We start from the raw sequence: 8,195 nt of genomic DNA, 5'->3' as shown, positions 1-8,195 counted from the left end.
CGAACCTAACTTTGTGCAACGTTATGTAATTACGTGAACCTTATTAATTGAATGTTATGATTATATGATTATGTGAACTTTGTGATCAATTAAATGTTATGTGATTTCATTCTATGTTAATGAGTATAAAAACTCCGATCGCACAACACCCTTGGGCCGTACACAATTAATCCGATCGCACAACATCCTCTCGGCTCATTATGCTTGAACTCGAGACCAATGGGCAGCCCATGTATGGGTTCGGCCCACTGCTTTTATGCGTATACAATCACTTAGGGTAGGATTGTGTCCCTCATTCTTGCAAATCACACGACACACACACAAACCCTAGCTCTCTTTCTCTCCCTCGTGAAGCCGACGGCAACATCCTCATCCCTTGAAGCTTGTTAGTTCGAATCAACCTTTGTTCATCATATAATCGGTTAGTGTGTTTTATTGTTGTTGATGTTATGCATGATTAGATGATGAATGATTGTTTGATGTTTCTGTATGAATTATCTAAATCCGTTTAGAAGTTGTGAAATTAGTATTGATTTGGATTTAAGGATTTTGTGATGATGTTCAAATAAATTGGATTTACATGATCCTGACCTAGAACCGATTGCATGTTAATCGACTGTTATGCGAGATATGGGTGTGTGAGATTGTTAGAATGCATGTTTAATCATGAACTTGTGATTACAATTAATGGTTGAGATTGTTGTTCATACTATGAATGTAATTAGGGTTCTTACGAATCAGATGATAATTGCTTTGTTTGATCGAGTATTGTATTATTGGAAAACAGTTAGCATTGATTGATCGGATGGGAATATGGAAACTGTTAGGGTGATTGTAACTGACTGCATGAAATTAGGGGATTAAATAACTTATCGCACAAGGCCACCCTTTGATCGCACAAGCTTAATCAGATCACACAAGGGACTGGTCGCACAAGGCAGTCGCACAAGTCTGGTGCAACTGCTTAAAGCTCACAGTACAACAAGAAGAAGCATGATCGCACAAGACCTTGTGGATCGCACAAGACGGTTCCGATCGCACAAGGCTTGGGCCACACACGAACTACATAAACTGTTTCACTGTTGGGCCTTAAGCCCAATCCCAATCGCACAAGATTACCCGGATCGCACAAGATACCTATGTGTTACTTAATTGGGCCTAGTAGGCTGTTGGACTGCTTAACTAATTGGGTCGGGTTTATGATGGATCGCACAACATGTTGGGCTGGGTGTTATTGGGTTTCTTTGATAAATCGCACAAGTTGAAGTTGTTACATGACTGTTATGTGTTTGCCATGTTCGTAACCTGTTAACTTATGTGTGAGCATACGTGCATTACTTGAACCTAGACCTGACTTGTATGGTAACCCTGTTAGGACGAGGTTGACCACTCTTAGTTCAAGTAACCTTTCGTGTAATCTGCCGAGCAAACCAAGGTGAGTTCACAGTCTTACCAAGGCATGGGATTCCCGGTGGGTTGGGAATGGGTTTGAATAATGGGATTGAACAATTACTCGTACTTACACGGCTACTAGACTATCTACCATCGTCCTCGGGTTAAGCAGGGCACTTACGTAAAACCTACGTATACAAGTACTTACCACTGTCCTCAGGTTTCGAGGGACACTTACGTAAAACCAACGTAAACTCACACATGCTACTGTCTTCCGGGTTAGGAAGGACACTTACGTAAAACCTACGTAAACCCCACGCATACCACTGTCCTCGGGTAAAGAAGGGCACTTACGTAAAACCTACGTATACCTTGTATGTACTACCGTTCTCGGGTTAAGAAGAACACTTATGGTTACAAATAGTCTAGTGTATATAAAAATATGGGAAACCCCCACTAATAGAACATACTATCGGCCTAGTAGAGCCACATGTTACGAAAAGAACTTACTATTACGAACTTACTTACTGTGAACTCGCTCAACTAGTTGTTGACTCTCTGTTACATGCCTTGCAGGACCATAGGTACTCATGGAGCTTGCACGGGAGGCGCGATCGTTGTGGGCACATGGACTGTTGAGTTCCATGTTAAACATTTACCTTTTTAGAACTTGATACTTATGTTGGATTTTTACAATTACGCTTCCGCTGAATACGTAAACTATGCTTGGTTTTGAACACCTTTTATATTGATGGGTTGAATTTCATTTACTTTATATTGTTCAATATGATTGGTGCTTGATCCTGGTCATGTCACGCCTCCAAGCGGTGGTACTCCGCGGGTGGATTTTGGGGGTGTGACAGATGTTACCCTCGGCTAAGTAGTTTGAGTCAGCAGGGATACAGTCCTAAGTAGCCGGGTTAAAGTTTTAATAGTAGTTTAACTTATGAGGGGATCAAAGAGTTTGGACCCCCACCATCCAATACCATTAGGTATTGAAGGAGGTCCTACTAAATTTGATCCAGGTCCTTTACAGGATCTATACACTGAACAATGGCAAGACTCTTACCAAACCATTCCCTTAACCCCCGACCAGGTAGCCAACATACCTCCATATAGACCATGGAGATATGAATGGTGAAAATCTTTTATTTTATATAAAAAGTAAAATAATGCCAAGACACCACGGACAAACGATAAGGAAAAATCACCTTCAACATAAGAAACTAGTAATTAAAGTCATTAATACAAAACCAATTAAAGAGTGCAAAAGATTAAAAATAAAAAGTATTACACTAAACACTTGTCTTCAACAAGTGATGTAAGATACTTAGGCAAACACGGCCTTTGATTGTCAAGAACTCTTACGATCAATCTTGGATCCCGAGACGACTCACACACTCTATGATGGACAATGGATGATGGTGGTGGATGATGGTGTTGTGATGGTGGTGGGTGGTGGGTGAAGTGTGAGAGAGGTGGTGTGCCAAGGGATGAGTTGCAAGAGCTCCAAGCACTCCTATTTATAGGCTGAATAGAAGCCTGGGCACGGCCCCGTGTCCATCCGACTCTCTCTCTCTTCATTAATTGCAATTCGCAATTTCATTAAATGCGTCTGCAACGGTTGACCACGCCCCCATGTCCGCTGAGCACGGCCCCGTGGTGGGCAGTAGAAGCTTCTATCACTTAGTCTTTTCTGCTGACACTTGGGCACGCCCCCGTGCTCACTGAGCACGGGGCGTGTTCAGTCTTCTGTCTTCTTGTTTTGCTTTGGGAAGATGCTGTCGGGAGGTCGGGCATGCCACGTTTGTTCCTTTTCTTGTATTTATGTTAGATTTAGCTGTCTTTTAGCTTCTTTTGTTCATTTGAGCTCATTTAATCCTGAAAATACAAAAGGAAGACAAAAGCACACTTTTTCCAACATTAGTACTAAAAAAGGGTTAGTTTTATGCCACAATTGATGTAATTTATATGTTGCATTTTGTGCACATCAAATACCCCCACACTTGAATCTTTGCTTGTCCTCAAGCAAAACTCTTTATAATGTGGCTTTTTCACTCCCTAATGGAATGGGTAGAAGAGAGGGTTTTTGGACTTGTCATAGAGTGTCGGGATTTCCAAGATTCTTTATTTAAGTTTTATTTTTATTTATTTACAATCCTATTCGTCATGATTTATTAAAAACGTTTCATAAGATAAATTACTTATTAGGGCATAGCATGCCCTTTTAAAATTCCATTTATATACAAGTTCACATACCTCACAGGGGATCACTCAACACTCGGCCGAAAGTGTATTTTTAGTGAATCACTCGAGAGCGGCATGGAACTTACTCCTACCATAGGCTTGCCAAGCAATCAATCCTCCTCCTTTTTAACTATATACCTTTGTAAATATCAAGAGGACTTTTTGGGTGAAGGGTTAGGCTTGGGCTAAATGTGGGTGGTTGGGTTAGTGGTTAGTAAAAGGGCGAAAAACGTAAAAAGCATGGGTTTTTTTAAAGACTTTTTATTTTTCACAATTTTAATTTTTTATTTTGATGAACCATTTCTTTCAAACAAGGTTAAATTTGATGAACTTGTTTGTTTATTTGGTTTCACCAACTTTTTTTTTTTTTGAAAAGTCATAAGAAAACCCGAACTTTGTTACTAAAAGAAAGGGTTAAAATAAAAAGGTTTACCTGGGTAAAAAGGGTAATTGTTTTGGGTTAAGAAATGACAAGGTTTAGGCTCAAGGGGGTTAACTAGGGGGATTTTGGGTAGGTGGTAAAAAAATGAAAAATAATGGTGTAGAAAGAAAAAAAGGGTTAGTCCTAATGCCTCCATCATTTACTTACTCGGGTTTAAGTTGATAAGTACCGGGAATGCATTGTCGTGGCAAGTTCTAGAGTCGTACGAACCAAGCGGCTATTCACACAAACGAAAAATGAGCATTTAGTGTAAAGATATGTATTTGTATGCTCAATAAAGGCTCAAAACTCACTTTTGTGGGAATGGGTTTTTATGTGATCAAGTATATATAATCAAATTTTAACTAAGCTTGTCATACCGTTTCATAATTTTTCTTATGTTGGTTCTTTTTATCACGACGCTATCGGTTGTAAACTTGTAAAAATATAACCTTGTTAGAACTTGAAATTCCCAACTTAAACGTAGACAAGTAAAAAAATTGAAATTTTTTTTTTTTGAAAAAAAATTTGGGGTGATTAGCGGTTCCAATAGAGTTTTGTGTAAGGCTTGTTAATTAGGACTTGCAAGATTCAAAGTTTTAGCATCCCCCCCCCCCACACTTAAATTACACATTGTCTTCAATGTGTCCCAAAAATAAGTTTTTAGGTTGGTTGAATGTGTAAAAGGTTGTTAAAAGCAAAATTTTACGTTACTGGCACTCTGGACACGGCCCCGTGGTGACCCGGCACGGCCCCATGTTCAAGTGCCAGTGACAAAATTTAGTAAAGAGAAACAGAAGCCTGGACACAGGGGCGTGTTCAGTGGTCCAGTTACCTGAATTAGGCGATTTTTGCAGATTGTGCAGCACGGGGCCGTGTTGGGCGGACACGGCCCGTGCTGAACTTGCTGTAATGAAGAAATTTTTGTCGGATGGCCTTGTTTTCGTGCATGGGGTGATGTTTCTCGTTTCCCTTGTTATCCTTGGCCATCCCAAGTGTGTTTTATTCCTACAAATTAAAACTAAACTAAAAATTAATCTAAGCTAAACTAACGATAGTTCCGCGGAATGCCTCCGTGGTGCGCCACGTTTATAAGGGTCCTTGGCTAGACCCAAAGTGAGGTCATATATTTTCCGAGCGGGATGTTTTGCATCCAATGTTGCACCGTTAGAGAGCATCATCCAAACTCGAATCAATGACCTTCATGTAATTGATCGGGTCATCGTCCTCTACTCTCTTCCCAACTCCAAACTTCACTTCCTTGTCCCCAAACTTTAGAGTAAGTGTTCCGTCATTCATGTCTACCACTGCTTGCGCGGTGGCTAGAAATGGCCTCCCTAGTATGACGGGGACTTCGGTGTCCTCTTCCATATCTAGTATGACAAAGTCGGCCGAGTAGATGAAATTGTCGACTTTGACCAATAGATTTTCAGCGACACCTTGTGGGTATTTGACGGATCTGTCGGCAAGTTATATACTCATCTTGTTAGGGCTTGTTTTTCCTAGGCCGAGTCGTTTGAACATTGATACAGGCATGAGGTTAATGCTAGCCCCAAGGTCGGCTAGTGCATTACGAACAGGGGATTCCCCGATCGAGCAAGGAATTGTGAAGCTTCCAGGATCAATCTTCTTTTGTGGGAGTTTATTGAGTACGAGGGCGTAGCATTCTTCGCCTAAGTTAACTAATTGCAATGATTCGGTTTTCCTTTTATGAGTGAGGAAGTCCCTCATGAATTTTGAGTATTTAGGCATTTGAGTTAGGACTTCGATAAAAGGAATATTAACATGCAATTGTTTTAGTAGATTTTCGAATTTTGCGAATTGCTCATTGGTCTTTTGACGAATTAAGCTACCGGGGTATGGAACCGGAGGAGCCTTGGTAGGCTCTTGAATTAGAGGAAGTCTTCTCTTGTTGGGGCGGTGTTGTGCTTCCCTCAGTTGGCGGTGGTGTAACTTCTTCGAAACCCACGGTACGGTTTCTTAATGTTATGAGATGGACTTGTGCTTTTGGGTTTGTTTCGGTATTACTTGGTAATGCGCCTTGTGGTCTCTCAGAGAAATTTTGAGCTAATTTATTTATTTGTTTTTCAGTGTTTTGTATACTAGCTTGTTGATTTTTAAAATTCGATTTCAATTGTTGAAAATAATCCGAGTTTTTCTTCTCAGTGTCAGAGATGAGGTGAGATATAGTATCTTCAAGCCTTTCTCGTCCACCTTGTTGTTGAGGGAAATTTTGTGACTCATTTCTTGGTTGTTGAAAGTTTGTTCGTTGGTTTAGGCTTTGTTGGTTACTACTATTGCCGGGTTCTCTCCAACCAAGGTTAGGGTGGTTACGCCATCCTTGGTAGTAGGTACCCCTTGGAGGACCCGACGGCCTAGGTCTATTATCATTGTAGTTTACCGATTCTGGTTGATCATCTATTTCTTTCATACAACTCCAATTTTCATGTGGCCCACCACACCCTTCACAACCCATAACCGAGACCGTTTTTATCATTTCTAACTTTTTGATTTTTGAAGAAAGGGCCTCGATTTGGGCTTGTAAAGAAGTGCTTTCATCAACCTTATGGACGCCCGGGGCAATATATTTATTGCCTCGGGGAGTGTGCTACTGAAAATTGGTTTGAGCAATTTCCTCAATTTGATTGTATATTTCATGTGGGCGGCGATTACCTAAAAGTCCCCAGGAGCTAGAGTCAAGTGTTTGTCTTGTGTGTGGCAACAACCCATTGTAGAAAGTGGATACTTGTTGCCATACCGCAAGACCATGATGAGGACACTTTCGCAATAGCTCCTTGAACCTTTCCCAAGTTTCATATAAGGATTCCCCATCCTCTTATAAATATGTATTAATGTCAGTCATTAATTTTGCCGTTTTAGCGGTAGGGAAATACTTATATAGAAATTTTTGGGCTAGTTCATCGCAGGTGTTTATCGAACCAACTGGGAGGGCGTTGAGCCAAGCTTTTGCTCGTTCTTTTAGTGAAAATGGAAACATTCGAAGGCGGATGGCGTCATTTGATGCTCCATTGATCTGAAAGGTATCACATATTTCTAAGAAATTAATAATATGTAGATGGGGATCCTCGTCCGCAAGCCCATGGAAAGTTGCGGAGTTTTGAAGCATTTGTATCAAATGTGGCCGAAGTTCGAAGTTGTTAGCTTTAACATTCGGTACATTGATAGCGGCGCCGAGATTACCCACGGTGGGTCGTAGGTAATCCATGAGGGTACGTTGGTCCGCCATTGGAAGTGGGTCCCCGAAACCTTCTCTTGGTTTTTAGCTTTAAGTCTTTTTCTGAGAAAGCGTTCGGGTTTTTCTAGAGGTTCTTTTATGTCTCTACTAGAACTGGAGCTCATACACTACGTAGAAGGTTCAGATGTGGTGTCCGGTTCCAAGTCCTGCAATAAAAACAGAAAAGAATGTTGGTCAGGAAGTTCACCACGGCCCCGTGCTCAGTGAACACGGCCCGTGGTCGGAGATACAGCGATTGTTTTCCGGATCCCTGTTACTGGAAAGTTGGACACGGCCCCGTGTTGCACCAACACGGCCCCGTGCTCAGCTCTCTGTAACTCGGAAACTAAAAATTGCCAGTGACACTGCTGGGCACGGCCCGTGCTGAGCTCTGCAGAAGCTGAAAAATTAAAAAAATCCTAAAAAAATATAAAAATAAAACAGAAAAAATGATTAGGCCGCAGATTCCTAACTTTCTTAAAATCCTTGTGTCCCTGGCAACGGCACCAAAAACTTGATGTGCGTTAAGTGTAATATAATTTAGATGTATATTTTAAGCCCATTTTACACTTTTTAGCCAAGTTTTAAATTTATAAACACGATATTCACTAACACTAAATACACATATGGGCAAGTGCACCCATCGTGGACGTAGTATAATGTTGGTAAGATACCGAGGTCGTCCAAGGACACAGTTAGAGTCCGTGTCAGTCTAAGTCTAGATAGAGTCGTAAACGTAACTAGAGAGTCTCGTGGGTTCGATACTCGGACTTACTTAGGCTATACTACATTGATCGGTACACTTGCCGGTTGTGTGGTCTAGGTTTATAGAGTCTTAGTTATAAATTTAAAAGTTAGAGAGTCTAGTTTAGGTTTTAGTTTAGTTAATTTATTTAGACC

General features: G+C 40.9%; 1 non-coding gene across 1 annotated transcript; it reads left to right on the top strand.

Annotated features, from left to right (window-relative positions):
- Nucleotides 1–6,822: 6,822 nt before the first annotated feature.
- On the top strand, nt 6,823–6,929 carry LOC118480649. The gene has a single exon (XR_004863629.1). It is a non-coding gene; the product is annotated as a small nucleolar RNA R71 (small nucleolar RNA).
- Nucleotides 6,930–8,195: the final 1,266 nt, after the last annotated feature.

This window comes from Helianthus annuus, chromosome 7 (assembly GCF_002127325.2).
Source record: "Helianthus annuus cultivar XRQ/B chromosome 7, HanXRQr2.0-SUNRISE, whole genome shotgun sequence".
In the NCBI taxonomy this organism is placed as follows: Eukaryota; Viridiplantae; Streptophyta; class Magnoliopsida; order Asterales; family Asteraceae; genus Helianthus; species Helianthus annuus.
The sequence above is the reverse complement of the archived record's forward strand: the minus strand, read 5'-3'. Positions and strand labels throughout refer to the sequence as shown.